The sequence below is a fragment of the Muntiacus reevesi genome, chromosome X (assembly GCF_963930625.1).
Source record: "Muntiacus reevesi chromosome X, mMunRee1.1, whole genome shotgun sequence".
Lineage (NCBI taxonomy): Eukaryota > Metazoa > Chordata > Mammalia > Artiodactyla > Cervidae > Muntiacus > Muntiacus reevesi.
This window is the reverse complement of record NC_089271.1, coordinates 69,611,913-69,626,279: the sequence shown is the minus strand read 5'-3', so window position 1 is coordinate 69,626,279 and position 14,367 is coordinate 69,611,913. Positions and strand designations below refer to the sequence as shown.

Genomic DNA, 14,367 nt, shown 5'->3' with positions numbered 1-14,367 from the left:
ATCCTCATTTTACAGATGAATGAACTGATGCACAAAGAGGTTGCTTAGGGTTTCAGGTCTTGTAAATGGTAGATTCAAACCTAGACAGTTAACGGTGTAGAGTTCATACACCTAACTATAGTATAGTACCGATACCACTGCTCAGGACCAGGCACTCGGGTCCAATATTACTTACAGAGTTGGTTGGAATGAAATAATTTGAGTCAGAAACATAAAAACTAAAAAAAAAAAAAAAGAAAGAAACAAAAACTTTCCACGCGGTACTCAAGCTCCGAGTAAGATGTAAGAAATATTAATTCATAGTGCACTGGTACTGAGACACAAGTTCAAAGTTATAAGCATTCGTTTCTTTCAATCCTGTCAGTGCATTTGGGAAATCGCCATGGAGTTATTTCCACCTGAGTCTGAATTTGAGACCCAGATGGGCCTGCTGACTTCCTGGTCATCAGATCTGCATACCTTAGCACTCATTTCACTCCACCTGGGTTGCTGTAGTAGTCAGAAGCAATTCCTTTTGCATAAGATAGAGTAGCAACCAAGGGTATCAGCAAAGAAACTAAAACAAGCATATAATCTGACAGAGTGAATTTAATAACAGTTCCCAATTATTCAGCGCTTGCTGTATGCCAGACACTGTATTAAGGATTGAACATACCTGACCCATTTACTCCTCACAATAGCTTTCTGAAGTAGGTACTGTTATTATCTCTGTTTTACAGATGAGAACACGGAAGCTCAAAAAAGATAAGGAAGCTTTTTCCACTACAAATTTGAAGGAGCATCAGATATGCAAAGATCCTAAAATGGGAAAGAGTAGGAGACAACATAAAAAGTCCAACGTTGCTGGAAAATAGAGTTGAAGGAAGAGAAGTCTAAAATTATACTGATGAGGGAAGGCCAGATCCCGTGGACTTAACAAACATGATAAAGATGTGATTTTTATCCTAAAGAGCTATGAGAAGCTATTTGTTGCGAACACTGTTACCTTGAATTCATGATATATAAAGAACTCTCAAAACTCAATGTTAAGGAAACAATTTTTTTAGTGGTCAAAGGATTTAGTGTGTGTATGCTCAATTGCTCAGTCTGTCCAACTCTTTGCAACACCATGAACTGTAGCCCACCAGGCTCCTGTGTTCATGGACACTTCCCTAAATACAATATACAGATAACAAATTAGCACATAAGAAAATGTTTAATATCATTTGCTATTAGGGAAATGCAAATTAAAACCGCAATGAGATGCAAGTTTGTATCTATTAAGGTGGCTAAAATAAAAATAATAATACCAAATGTTGACAAGGATGGAGGGCCACTGGAACTCTCCTACATTGATGGTAGAAATGCAAAATGGTACAGCCACTCTAGAAAACAGCTTGGCAGTTTCTTATAAAATTAAACCTATACTTAGATATGACCCAGCAATCCCACTCCCTGGTATTTACCCTAGAGAAGAAGATTCCCGTTCACACACACACCATAGAAGTTGGACGTGGGACGTGTACACACATGTTTATAGTAGCTCTAGTCATAATTGCTCAGAATTGAAAACAACTCAGAAGTCCTTGGATGGATAAGCAAAAAAAGAAGTATGTTCATACAATGAAATACTGCCCAGCAATACAAAGGAATGAACTATTGATACAAGTAACAACTTGCATGAACCTCAAGGGTATTATGCTGAATGAAATAAGGCACACTCACCAGTTACCTGGTGTGTAAGATTCCAAATGTATGACAGTCGGGAAAAGGCAAAACTAGAGAGATGGATATCAGATCATTGGTTGCCAAGGACTAGGAGCCAGTGGAATATGTGATTACAAAGGAGATGCATGAGGAAGATTTTTGTGACAATCGAACATACTGTATTCTGAGTGTGATAAGGGTTACATGAATCTATACCTGTATTAAAACTCTTAGCACTGTCCCTCAAATAAAGTACATGGAGAAAAAGAAAAGACTCCACAGGCCAGTATTGCATAACTCAAACAGAACATCTACCAGCTGGATTCAGTCCATGACCTGTGAGGTTTTAACCTCTGCTCTTTAGTTTGCTGTGCTCATATTAAAATAGAGGACCTCAAAATAATCTATGGTGTTAGAAGTCAGGATAGTTATTTCCTTTGGGGAAGAGGGGTGGGTAGTGACTGACAATCCATATGAGGGCTTCTAGGGTGCTGATAATGTTCTGTTTTTTAATCTGAGTGAATTAGGGTAACAGACCACCCAGTTTGTTCAGAACAGAGGGATTTCTCAAGATACAAATATTTCAGTGCTGAAACCAGGACACTTTTAGGGAAATTGGAACATTTGGTCACTCCAGTGGGTATGTCCACTTTGTGAAAATTCATTGAGCTGTATATTTGTGATTCGTGCATTTTTCTATATGTGTGCTATAAAATACTTTGAACCACAGATGAGATCTGGTTAACACAGGATACACTAGAACTGTCATTTACAGTAGCATAGACTTAACTCAGCTTAAAGGTTACATTATCATTTTTCTCAGTCATGTCATAGAGGTAAAACTGTCATGTCATAGAGATAAAATCTAAATTAAACTTAAATATTTTTTCACATGAACTACTTTTTTACACATAGCAACACTTTTCTTCATATATACAAGTAATTTCTAAACTTAGACAGGACTTTAGATTTTTCCCCCCTATTAAAGTTCATCCTGCTTCTGAGAGCTTCTAAAATATTCTATTCTATTTTACTGAAATGTATCTTTGGATTTGGAAATTTAATATCTTAGCCTGGACCTGCATGATATTTTGCATGCTATTAAAAGATATGAGGACTTCCCTGGTGGTCCAGTAGTAAAGAAACTGCCTGCCAATGCAGGGGACATGGGTTCCATCCCCAGTCTGGGAAGATTCCACATGTTGAGAGGCAATTAAGCCAGTGCACCACACCTAGTGAGCCTTCTAGTCACAACCACTGAAGCCCATGTGCCCTAGAACCCGTGCTCCACAAGAAAGAGTAGCCCTCAAAATAAGTCCGTGCACTGCACAGAAGAGTAGCTCCTGCTTGCCCCAACTAGGGAAACTCTGCTCACAGCCAAAAATAAATAAATACACCCCAGGTTTACAAATGGATGTGAGAGTTGGACCATAAAGAAACCTGAGCACCAAAGAATTGATGCTTTTGAACTGTGATGTTGAGGAAGACTCTTGAGAGTCCCTTGGACTGCAAGGAGATCAAATCAGTCAATCCTAAAGGAAATCAGTCCTGCATATTCACTGGAAGGACTGATGCTAAAGCTGAAGCTCCAATACTTTGGCCACCTGATGCGAAGAGCTAACTTATTGGAAAAGACCCTGATGCTGGGAACAATTGAAGGCAGGAGGAGAAGGGGGCGACAGAGGATGAGATGGTTGGATGGCATCACCGACTCGATGGACATGAGTTTGAGCAAACTCCGGGAGTTGGACTGCCATGCTGCAGTCCATGGGGTTGCAAAGAGTTGGACATGACTGAGTGACTGAACTGGACTGAGATTTAAAAAATAAAAGGTATGAAAGAGCTCTCATCCACCAAACTCTATCTCCTTCACCCACCCTTGACATCATATATCAAAACCACCACTTTTTTCTGAGTTGCCCCTCCCTTGTTGACCCACCTACCAATAGAATTCTGAAACCTTAGAATGCTTCTGTTGTTACAAATTCAATTAAATCTTATTCAAAATACTTGGGAAATATATGTACCGATTAGGAGATTTTATGGTTAAACAAGTGTAGTGGCCATGTGACATGTCACTTAGAAATACCACCAGCCCCATCCCTCACCCCCTCATCCCCTCCTTTAGAAATGAGACACTTCATCCCCTCCTTTAGAAATGAGACACCTGGGGATGGGATGGAGAGGGAGGTGGGAGGGGGGATCAGGATGGGGAACACATGTAAATCCATGGCTGATTCATGTCAATGTATGGCAAAAACCACTACAATATTGTAAAGTAATTAGCCTCCAACTAATAAAAATAAATGGGAAAAAAAAAATAAATGAGACACTTATTCCTAGCTGCTGGAAAATATTGGTTGTTGACCACTCACGACTGAGTACTTCCTCAGAAATTGTCCTGTGTTGCCCTTTCCTCTGCTGCTGCTTAGGTGCTTGGTCCTTCTGAGGCAGCTAAGGCCATTTCGTGGTGAGACCCTCACTTCATCTGGGTGACTAGCACCACTCCAAGCAGCCCCCATCTAGCATTTGCCTGCACTATGGCCTCCACCTTGGAGCTCACCTGCATCTATTCAGTCCTCATCCTGCACGGCGATGAAGTGAGAGTCAAGGTCACTGTGGATAAGATCGATGCCCTCATTAAAGCAACCAATGTAAATGTTGAGCATTTCTGGCCATACTTGTTTGCAAAGGCTTTGGCCAATGTCAACATTGGGAGCCTCATCTGCAACATGGGAGCTGGTGGACTTGATGCCCGCAGCTGGTGCTGCACCCATAGGTGGTCCTGCCCAACCCACACTGCTGCCTCAGCTGAGGACAAGAAAGTAGAAGCAAAGAAAGAAGGATTTTAAGAGTCTGATGATAACATGAGCTTTGGTCTTTTTGACTAAACTTCTTTAGTAACACATTCAATAAAAACCTGAGCTCTTTGCTGCTAAAAAAGAAAGAAAGAAAGAAATTGTCCTGTGTTGAACCTGCCTTGCCTAAGGTTATGCCCCCTTCTCAGGGGCAGCCCACATGCAGTGGTTGCTCAGTGAAGGTCACAAAGGCCTAGTTCCTTTGCTTCATTTCAGAACACTTCTGAAAGACTATCTCACTCTGTGAGATTGCAACCTCGAATTGCAACTTTTTCCTCTCTATCCAATCTTGTTTTATATATAAAAATTAAAAAAAATTTTATTGGCGTATAGTTGATTTATAATGTTATGTGAATTTCAGTAGTACAGTAAAGTCAGTCAGTTACACATATATACACATCCACTCTATTTTAGATTCTTTTCCCATATAGATCATTACTCCTCACTCCTTTACAGTTGTTGTTCCCAAAAGCAGTCCCCAGTAATCCACCTATCCACAAATCTCAAACTCAGAGTGTTTCCCAGGGAACCTTGGGAAGAATTCTAAGATGGCTCTCATGATCTTCACCCTCTGGAATTCACATCTCTGTATAATCCTATCCCTTTGAGTGAGTAGGGCCTGCAACTTGTTTTTCACCAATGGAATATGCCAAAGTTGATGGGATGTCACTCCTATAATTAAATTACAAGGTAGATATGAGTGCTTCTTGCAGACATACACTAGAGAGATTCCTTTGCTGGCTTTGAAGTAACTGCCATGTTGTGAAAGGGACTATGGAAAGAGCCACATAGCAAGGATCTACAGGTGGCCTCTAGGAGCTGAGAGCAGCTCTTGGTAGATAGCTATCAAGAAAACAAGAACCTCAGTACTATAGTTGTAAGGAAATGAAGTCTGCCACCATTCTGAGAAAAGTGGATCTTTTCCTAGCTGAACCTCTGATGAGACTGGCCAACACCTGGGCAACACCTAGATGGTAGGCTAATGAGACTTTGAGCAGATTATCCAACCAAGATGAGCCCATTCTCCCCACTCACAGAAACTATGAGATAATAAGTGGATGTTGCTTTAAACTGTTAAATTTGTTACATAGCAATAGAAAACTAATACATACACCTTGTAGACAGGAAGACTGGAAACTGACAATCCTTCATGGTGTACAACATTTGATTTTGAAACTATATAACTCTTCTTATAGATATCTCAAGTTGTAGGGAAAATCTTTTGTTGAGGATTCTTTTTTCTGTAGGAATGTGTATATATAGACCTCAAATTCTGTAACTATCCCTTCCCCCTACCCTCCCCCCAATAACCATAAGTTTGTACTCTAAGTCTGTAAGTCTGTTTCTGTTTTGTAAATAAGTTCATTTGTATCATTTCTTTTTAGATCTTGCATAAAAAGGAGGATTGTATTTTTAATTAGGTAAATGGATATCTGCTCCAGAATGGAATGAAATGGAGACATTCTAAAATTTTTCAGTATCTAAATTTGTCAAACAGTCAAAGTAATTAAAAGTAGAGATAACTTATTGGAAAGATTTTGTCTTATAAAAACATTAGTCAAGGAAAGGTACTCTGAATGGAAGCAAAAAGACAGAACCTGTGAATATATTTGAGTTGAAGTATATATCCATTTCTAATAAAAATATTAGTATTGAAAAAAAAATATTAGTATTGAGAATGTCTTCCATTTAGTAGAATTGTTTTTTCTTCTGTGGAGGGTGTTTCCTCAGTTAAAAACATTGTGATGAGAAGAGTCAATTGAAGATGTTTGCCATTTCAAATTTATAAAAATTTGCAACTTTGAGACAAACTGCAGGCAATTTTATGAAAAATGCAACTGTGAAACAAGTTGCAGACAATTTTATAAAAAAAATTAAAATATCACAACCATATGGAAAAATACATTTTCAGAGAAACACTGACAGTGTGATGTTAGAGACAGGTGTGGCTAAGAAACCAATTAAAGTATGTGGATATACACCAAAAATTCTTCTGTTTGTGTTACTTTTTAATGTTTAAATAATCAATACAAATAAGTGTTTTTTGCTTTAATGTGAAGTGACATATGTTTTTACTTTTAGAAAGAATTTTATTTTTGAAATTAGTTTTTAACAGTACTGTTTTATAGTCTACGAATATAGTAAAGCCAATTTATTGATAAATAGGTAAATATTTCATATATATATTGAATTACTTTAGTGCCTCCTTTCACTCTCTAAAGTATCCCAGTCTAGTTAATATGGTCTCTAAGGCTTTAGGATCTTTCCTTTTTGTTTTTATCCCTATCCTTTAGCATAGCAGTTTCTATAACCCAGATCTCATGTCATATGTAAATTTCACCTTCTGCAAATATAAAAGGGTCACTTATTTGGGTCACTTAAGCTACCCATTCTTTATCACATTCAAGTGGGATAACAAGGAAAGGAATGTGGAAAGTTTAGAGGTATAAACAAGTTCTTGTTTTTGTTTTCTGGGAGGCCACTTTTTGCCAATTAATTCATTAACAAGTCCCACGAGTTGCCTCAGAAAAAAATTGTTATCTCCAAGGACATATGAATAAAGCAATAAGAAAAGAACAAAGCAAAAGAAAAAAGCCTACACACATATGAGAACAGAGAGAGAGAGAGAGAGACAGATAACAGCCCTAGCAAACAGTAAATGATTCTGATGGGAAAAAAAGCACCAGTGTTGTGAGGGCAGGAAAGTAAAGCCTATAGGAACCCTAGACACTTTTGCACTGGTCCCTGGGAGGGAAGAATTTATGCCATTCTTCAGGTTACAGTGCCTCAATACCTTCAATGTCAGAGTCCTTAGCATTAGGTCACCATGGTAGAAGAAACCATTTCCCCCTATTTACTAATAGAACTCCTAAATTTTAGCCAGCTAGATGGCTATCCAACGAGAGACTACATTTCCTCATCTCCCTTGCCACTTGAAGTGGCCAAGTGACCAAGTTCTGAAAAATCAGTGTGAGCTATTCCACATATGACACTAAAATGGAAAGTTCATGTTCTCTTTTGGCCCTTTCCCCCATCCTGATGGCTAGGAGATAACAAAAGATGAAGCAGCCACCTTGGACTCAGATATGGCAGAGCTTCTTTACCAGCCCTGGACCACTTACCTCTACACTGTTAACATAAGAGAAAAACCAACTTCTATCTTGTTAAACTACCTGTGTTCAGTCTTGGATCTCTTTGTTACAGTACCTGCACCCTCCTTAAAAAAACCATGCTGAGCTGAACTTGCAAAATTTTAAAAGTACACACTGAGTCACTACAATATGAGTAGACAGACCCCTGGGACAGAAAAGAAAGTCCAGCATAGAACCAAACACATAGAGAAAATTAGTACAAAATCAAATCAGTGCAGTAAGCATGGACTTTATTTTTTGAATGAATGGTGTTGATACAACTAGGTAGCTGTACTACAGAAAAAGATAAAGTTCAATCTCTTCCTCACACTATATGGTGGGTTAAAACTCTAAGTGGAACAAAGATTTAATGGGTTTACCTTTGAGCTAACAGTTTTATTTATGCAAATCTATTCACAATAAGGACACTTCTGTACTTTATGGCTAATGTAGGTACATTTTCTCATTGTTTATAATAGCAAACGACAGGAAAAAACTTACATGTCTAACAATAGGGGATTAAATTTTAAAAACTATAGTATACAATAGAATGCTATAGTATATATGAAGTTGTAAGAAAGAATGGGAAAGCTCTGTAAGCACTGATATATCTGCATGATGTACTTAGGTGAAGAAAGCAAGATGCAGAATAGTATGAAGTAATAAGGTACATTTTGTATAAGTTAGGGGAGAAATTAAAATATATATTTATTTTTGCTTGTATATGTATGAGAGTGAAAGTGAAATGAAACATCACTCAGTTGTGTCCAATTCTTTGTGACCCCATGGACTGTAGCCTGCCAGGCTCCTCTGTCCATGGAATTCTCCAGGCCAGAATACTGGAGTGGGTAGCCATTCCCTTCTCCAGGGGATCTTCCCAACCCAGGGATCGAACCCAGGTCTTATGCATCACAGGTGGATTCTTTACTCTCTGAGCCATTAAAAAACACTAAAAGGACATATCAGAAACTAATAAAATGGTTAGTTATGAGAGTGGAAAGAGTGGGGTAGATGGGAACAGGAATGGTTACGTGAGTTCTAAATTTAAGTATTATGTAAATAATAATTCATCTTACACACTTGCAAACTAATGCTCAAAATTCTCCAAGCCAGGTTTCAACAGTACATGAACTGTGAACTTTCAGATGTTCAAGCTGGATTTAGAAAAGGCAGAGGAACCAGAGATCAAATTCCTAGCATCTGTTGGATCATCAAAAAAGTAAGAGAGTTCCACAAAAGCATCTACTTCTGCTTTATTGACTATGCCAAAATCTTTGACTGTGTAGATCACAACAAACTGTGGAAAATTCTTAAAAAGATGGAAATACCAGACCACTTAACCTGCCTCTTGAGAAATCTGTATGCAGGTCAAGAGGCAACAGTTAGAACTGGACATGGAACAACAGAATGGTTCCAAATAGGGAAAGAAGTATATCAAGGCTGTATATTGTCACCCTGTTTGTTTAACTTATATGCAGAGTACATCATGAGAAATTCTGGACTGGAAGAAACACAAACGGGAATCAAGATTGCCAGAAATATCAATAACTTCAGATATACAGGTAACACCAGCCCTATGGCAGAAACAAAGAAGAACTAAAGAGCCTCTTGATGAAAGTGAAAGAGGAAAGTGAAAAAGTTGGCTTAAAACTCAGCATTCAGAAAATGAAGATCATGGCATCTGATCCCATCACTTCATGGCAAATATTTAGATGGATAAACAGTGGAAACAGTGACAGACTTTATTTTGGGGGGGCTACAAAATCACTTCAGATGGTGACTGCAGCCATGAAATTAAAAGATGCTTGCTCCTTGGAAGAAATGATATGACCAACCTAGACAGCATATTAAAAAGCAGAGACGTTACTTTGCCAACTAAGGTCCATCTAGTCATGGTTTTTCCAGTAGTCATGTATGGATTTGAGAGTTGGACTAGAAAGAAAGCTGAGCGCCAGAAAATTGATGCTTTTGAACTGTGGTGTTGGAGAAGACTCTTGAGAGTCCCTTGGCCTGCAAGGAGATCCAACCAGTCCATCCTAAAGGAAATCCGTTCTGAATATTCATTGGAAGGACTGATGCTGAAGCTGAAACTCCAATACTTTGGCCACCTGATGCGAAGAACTGACTCATTTGAAAAGACCCTGATGCTGGGAAAGATTGAAGGCAGGAGGAGAAGGGGTCGACAGAGGATGGCATGGTTGAATGGCATCACCATGTCACCATCACCATCACCAACTCAATGACCATGAGTTTGAGTAAACTCCGGGAGTTGGTGATGGACAGGGAAGCCTAGCATGCTGCAGTCCATGGAGTCACAAAGAGTTGGACATGACTGAGTGACTGAACTGAACTGAAGTAATAATTATTACTATTATCAAGCATTAATAAGTATTATTATATAAGTAAATGTATTATTTGAATTTTGAACTATGCTGAAATATTACTTATTTTAAACAAACAAATAAATATAAATTTCAAAGAAAAAAACTAAGGGTGAGGAAAACAAAGTCATCCATCAACTGCATCATGAAAGTCCAAGGTTTTCATTTACTCAGATGCCAAAGCCATCACTAAATCCTGCTACATACACATTCAGTGAACACCAGCATGCTATTAGTGTACCTATAGAAGACAAAATCAAGAAAACTGGTGTGTCTTTGGGTTGCAAATTGGCTCGAGAATCCAAATACCATGAAACTACAGTAGAAGTCACAGAAAGGTGATGTGTGCAGAATTCTCTATGGCAGTTAGACTTCTTCCTGTCCCTCTTCTAGTCATCACATACAGTTTCCAGAGCAGTCCCTTTAGGCCACATAGGAAAATGGCAGAGAGGATCAGCAACAATGAGATCACAGCATGCAAGGAATTTTTATTGAATCATTTAGCCATTTGGTCATGTACAAAAATAGCTGTATGAATAGAGAGAATTGATAAGGATCTTCAAATGGCTTCAAGTGGTCACTTGCTTAGATTTCCTGGTACATTGAAACCACCAAGTACTTAAACCATTTAAGGTAATGTCAGGTAAAATTTGGAAAACCTTGGCTAACTAGGGAGTTAGAAAGTTGTATTAGGTGATTACCTAATATGGTGCAGAGGAGAAAGAACCATCAGAGAGGGAAGGGGCAAAGATTCACAGTAAGAGTAGTGATTGAAAAAGAAAAAAAAAAGAGTAGTGATTGGTGGAAAGAGATTTCTAAGAGAATAGGAAGGGATGGGAGATAAAGCTGGCCAGAAATTCTTGGAAATATTGAGGTATAGCACGGAGAACTTTATTGAAGCAGGAGACTATAAAGTTTTGGGGTGTTATCAGTTCAAAATGTGGTGAGTCAAGAAAACGGAAAAATAGTGGTTGAAGTAATGGATTGTAGGGCCCAGGCCAGTTAGGAAAGAAAATTAGTCTGGAGGAGACTGATAAATTGGGAGAAAACAGGAAACCAAAGATTAGGAGTAGTAAGAATGAGAAAATATAATCCCTTATATGGGAAAAAAGTAGCCAGAGAGTTGCAAATACAAATTTAAGGTATTAGAAGTGGAACAGTAATGAGTGATTTAAAAGACCCTGGATGTGGTCATGAGTGTGGACAACTGAGGTGCAGGGTAAGTCTCTGAAGTTGAGCCAAGTGGTGCTGTATGATTTATCTTCATGGATGTTAAAGTCTCTCCATGATAGTACAAAGACTTGCATCAAATATTCAATTTACATTTGGGAGAAACCAGGAAGTAGGCAGATGCCAGTGATGAGACTCACTGGTGAGAAAAAGCTAGTGTCTCAATTGTCATTTACTTACCCTTTGACTATACATTTGTCCATATAGTCAAAGCTATGGTTTTTCCAGTAGTCATGTATGGATGTGAGAGTTGGACTTTTGAACTGTGGTATTAGAGGAGACTCTTCAGAGTCCCTTGGACTGTAAAGGGATCCAACCAGTCCATCCTAAAGGAAATCCGTTCTGAATATTCATTGGAAGGACTGATACTGAAGCTGAACCTCCAATACTTTGGCCACTTAATGTGAAGAATTGAATCATTGGAAAAGATCCTGATACTGGGAAACTGAAGGCAGAAGGAGAAGGGGATGACAGAGGATGAGATGGTTGGATGGCATCACTGACTCAATAGACTTGAGTGTGAGCAAGCTCCAGGAATTGGTGATGGACAGGGAAGCCTGGTGTGCTGCGGTCTATGGGGTCGCAAAGAGTCGGACACGGCTGAGCGACTGAACTGAACCTAATAATACCTTATTTACAGTCATCTAGAGTTCTGAAAAATGAGAACAAGAAATTATTATTTTCATTCTGAAAAGAAGGCTAAAAGGAATGGTGCAATGAACACTACCAGAAGAGGGCAGGCTTGGGTGAGCCACAATAATAGGGATTGTGAGGCAAAGATGAAACATGAGAGCTTAGAAAATGGAGTTAAGGAAAAAAAAAGAAAGAAAATGGAGTTAGATGGGGAAATGGATGGGCCAGGACAAAAGCCCGTCTAGTTCCACACAAATGTCTGAGCTCCACCAAGATTTACTAGATTATATGGTAGATGAAACTCCACACGATACAAAAAATGTAATACAAATTGAAAGAGGAGCTATAAAGTTTTATCAAGTACCCCAGGTGAATCTAATGCACAATAAAATTTGAGAATTGCAGTTTTCTAGAATCTATTCACCAAGGTAGTTGTATTTGTCATTGTGAATAATTAAATTTGGTTTGGGGGGAGGGCTGGACAATTCTATAAGAATTCAAACCGAGGACATGCCTAAGGCCTCAGTGACATCTGGGGACTCTAATAGTTCATGATCAAAGACTGGAATTAAAGTAAGTGAAAAAAAGAGAGGGAAAAGAAACACTTTAAGAAAAAAAAAAAAGAAAAATTTGAAGCAAGGCAAATTTGAGTAGACACTGGCCTCATCGTAAGATGAAGAAACAAACCCACAAATTCCAACAGATTCTACGAAGGAGGAAACAGAAAAGGCTCTATCTTGAAAGTAGGACTCCATAACCGAATAGAATTATATTCTATTCTATTCATTCTTTTATGCTTATTGGGGTATGACCACAGGCCTATTGATAACTGTTCACTGTTAACTACCTAGGCTTAAGGCATATGAATCACGGGTTAACTTTGATTGTCAAGGAATTTGGGGAGGTGGGTTTGTGCACGTACACTTAGGGTATATACGGTTTTCACAAAAACTGGTCAGGGGTCCTTGGCTAAGAGGAGACTCTACCTTGGGCCTGCCAGTGTAATAAACTGCACTCCACTATCTGCATCGTCCTTCTTGAGTGAGTTTGTTTCCTGCAATGCGTGGCTACAACACTACTATTATAGTTACAAACTGAAGGATACTGTTCACATATGCATAGTACTAAAATAATGATTGGTCACACAATGAATCATCAACCACATTTCTCTCACTATTAGCCATATTATCATGAAATATAAAGAACAATGTATTATATGTATTCAGAGATAATTTAATTACTTTCACTAATGAAGGTAAACAGTGTCATGGATAATTCAAGCTTTCACAAAATTAAAGCTCACCACTCTGTGCCTCAGACAGTGAAGAGTTTGCCTGCAATGCAGAAGACCTTGGTTCTTTCCCTGGGTTGGAAAGATCCCTCTGGAGAAGGAAATGTCAACCCACTAGAGTTTTCTTGCCTGGGAAATCCCATGGATAGAGGAGCCTGGCAGGCTACAATCCATGGAGTAGCACAGTTGGACACAACTGAAAGACTAACACACAAACCAGTCTAGCTGTAGAATATATTTTTTTAATGTGCTCAAAAGCAAATATGTATCAAAATTCAGACGATAACAGATAACAAATGAGTGCCTGTATTTAAAAAGTTATTTGCTTTTTAGCAAGTATAGTCAGAGTATGAATCTCTTTACAATAATTAAACTTATAGGCAGCACTTTAAATCTGTTGTTAAATTTGTTTCAATTATTTGGGGGGCAAGAGGTGAGTAGTAGTGACTAAAGAGGGGCTAACAGTCCCTTTGCTAATTGGCTGCTCATTACTTGAGTGTGTTTATGAAATTTCATCAGGTTTATTATGCACTTTATGTATACTTCAATTGAAAGGTTAAAAAATAAAAAGATGAGGGAAAGTATGACAGGAAAATAAACAAAATACACAATGAGAAATAAACAATGTTAGAGCAGATACTGTTATTTTCCTGTAAATTTGAACAGAACCATACAATCTTGGTCACTCTCATCAATCTATAGATACCTATAAACTACATGTGGGGTAATATTTAGATGTGGATATGAATAGCTGAACAAGTGTGAATTAAATTTTTGTGATTGCTCTACCAAAAACAATAACAATTAAGATAAAGCTTTTTGGCTATATACATTCTCTCAGATTTTCTAGAAGAAACTCATATTGTCTGCAAACAATGACAGCTAGTTTTGTCTTTTCTTTTGTAATATTTATACATTTTTATTTCTCTTTCTCACTGATTGGCACTTCCAGGAAACTGTTGACAAGAAGTCATACTATTGAACATCTTGTTTTTGTTTCTTTTATCAGTACTTTCACCTGTATATCAAAGCTTTTTAACTTTTATGACCATGTCTTGCAGTATAAAAAAATTATTTTACATTCCAGTATACACACACACACCAAATTTTCAAGAAAAAATGTTTATCCTTTCTATATGCAACACACTCTAACATTT

The 14,367-nt window shown here is 38.1% G+C and overlaps 1 pseudogene; it reads left to right on the top strand.

The window, feature by feature from the left end:
• The first annotated feature begins 4,226 nt into the window (after nt 1–4,226).
• Nucleotides 4,227–4,577, top strand: LOC136154175 (large ribosomal subunit protein P1-like; annotated as a pseudogene).
• Nucleotides 4,578–14,367: the final 9,790 nt, after the last annotated feature.